The 2,361-nt window shown below is 44.8% G+C and overlaps 1 long non-coding RNA gene across 1 annotated transcript; it reads left to right on the plus strand.

The window, feature by feature from the left end:
- Positions 1–717: 717 nt before the first annotated feature.
- LOC132909131 (uncharacterized) lies at positions 718–2,006 on the plus strand. The gene is made up of 2 exons (XR_009658497.1): positions 718–1,044; positions 1,123–2,006. It is a non-coding gene; the product is annotated as an uncharacterized LOC132909131 (long non-coding RNA).
- Positions 2,007–2,361: the final 355 nt, after the last annotated feature.

Below are 2,361 nucleotides of genomic sequence, written 5' to 3' on the forward strand. Positions count from 1 at the left end.
TCTTTTGTCGCGGTGAAAAAAATCGGCAAAACCGCTAAGAGTGCAATCTGAATACCGCTGCGCCGCGTCACGATTCGACCGACAGCCGTGGCTACACGAGGCGGCGACTCTTCTCGATCGTCGCACGGCCATCGGCCAGGACAATGAATCGACCTCGTGTAACGCGTCCCCCGCAATTTTCATTAAACATTGTGATTTCGTGTAATGTGCTTTGCCGATTTTTCCCGGTACTGCCGTCACCGCCGCCGCCGCCGCCTTTACGTTTCGCTTCCTACTTCTATTATTCCGTCGGTTAAGCCTTCTACACCGCCACCGATCCTCTCCTCTTCCTCTCTGCACGCCTCGCCGACAACGAATTCTGCCTCGCGGCTCTCTCTTTCGTTGGGATAACGCCGATTGCCAACGATTGCGAATTAGAAGAAAAGATGAGAAAGAGAGAATCTTTTGATATTTTGATGATTTCTGTTTGTGGTCTTCGAGATTGGTTTTGGGTTTGGATTTTGATTTTTAAAGGAGTATGCTGTTTTATATGGGGATGGAAAGTAATGGTGGTTGAGATGCTTATTGGTGACAGATAAATTTTCAACAGTCTTCTCATCGTGTCATATACTATGACACACTGACACTTATTGAACAATTTGAAAAATCATTCACCCCTTTAAAAACCTCCTCCCATTACCAAATCATAACCTCGACTCTTCTTCCAGACTATGCACAAGAAAATTAAGAAAAATTCTTCCACGAAACAACCGAAGCAATCTCTCGACATTCTAATTCGCCAAACTCTTAAAAAGCAAATAGATAACTTCAAAAAATCTTTATGTTCGATATTCGATTGAAATGTTCACCTACCCCAATATGAAGCACCCATGAATCTCTATCCTTTCTCGAACCATGCACAAATACCACACCTCTAACATATACAAAAAAGAACCACAGAAAACCAACCAATCAACCAATCAGCGAAATTCCTCTCGTCACCACTTCCAGCAGCCGTGTTACTCTCGACGCTTGCCAAGAGGGCACGCTAGAACCGCGAATGAGGTAAGAGAAGGAAAAAGAAGAACCATGGAACGTGACGCATGTCGCGGTAACAATTAATCCGATAAATTTCGCGTGGAGATAGGGTAGGCGCTTGGCAATAGGAAGGAGAGCGGAGAAGGAAGAAAAAGCATGTGCCGGGCGCGGAGGTGGAGGACGAAGGGAGCGGCGACGGTGGCAGCGGAGGAGAGTATGCAGATGAATAGCTCGCAGAAACCGTGAGACTCTACGGTTGCCCTATATATCGGGGAGCTCGTGGAGAACTCGCGCGGTGCCAGAGCGTTTGTGCTCGACTCACGACTCTCGTGTGTTGTGTCGCCCGTCTTTTAAAACTCGAACTCGGTCGGTCTGTACGACGACGTCGCCGAGAGGCGAAGAGCCACCGGCTCTCTGGATGCGCGCGCGAAAGACCACGGACGTTGAAGAAACGATCCGGCCTGGAGAACGGTAGAAAGATACACTATGTGGCTGTGTTGACTCGCTTGCGCTATACAAGGTGTCTTGCAAGTGGTGACACAATCAGGGCAAGGGTGATTCCGTTAGGCGTAGAATTAATTTGGCATCTTTGCGCTGGATTGTAAATTCGTTTTAAATTTCAACGTTTTCCCGGCATTTTGACACTCTAAAGCGACTACAGAAAGTATTCGTACTTACGTCACATTCTTTTGCCGTGCAACGTTTTTTCTGTCAGGTTCTATATTTCATTTTTATAATAGCAACTTTTTATAGTCGTATGAAGATACTACAGTGATACGAGATTCAATATACTTGAACCTAATTAATTAGTATGTAAACGCGTAATGAATACGATCGTGTATGTGCATATCATGTATAAATTTATCCTTGCTAATTTCTTTCTAATTGTCCATCTTCAATTCGTCAATATACACATGTATGCAGAGATGTTAGTTAAGTTCAGATATACAAAATCGACTTTCTCAAAAATAGAGCCTCGTATGCAATAATTTTATTTCATGTCTCTGACTTATTTTTCCATATTTCGTAAATCATATATTTCCGTATTATATTATCAGTTACGGGACACCCTATATGTGTATATACATACTGTCGCATAGATCGTCCATGGAAGCGCCGTGTCATGAACTTTTGGCTTCTGGCATCGGGACACCGTGCGGCTGTAATGACCCTCTGGTCTATTCCGCGTGCACGCCGGCTAATCAGTCCATCGGTAGATTTAATTGACTAATGCCTCGTGAACTAGCACCCGTTGCTTTCACGGGATGCTTCCTTATTAAATGTTGTTCGAACGGCGATCCGTCGAATGGGAAATTTGCTCGATTCGACTCGTGGTCACACGTG

The sequence above is a fragment of the Bombus pascuorum genome, chromosome 7, assembly GCF_905332965.1.
Source record: "Bombus pascuorum chromosome 7, iyBomPasc1.1, whole genome shotgun sequence".
Lineage (NCBI taxonomy): Eukaryota > Metazoa > Arthropoda > Insecta > Hymenoptera > Apidae > Bombus > Bombus pascuorum.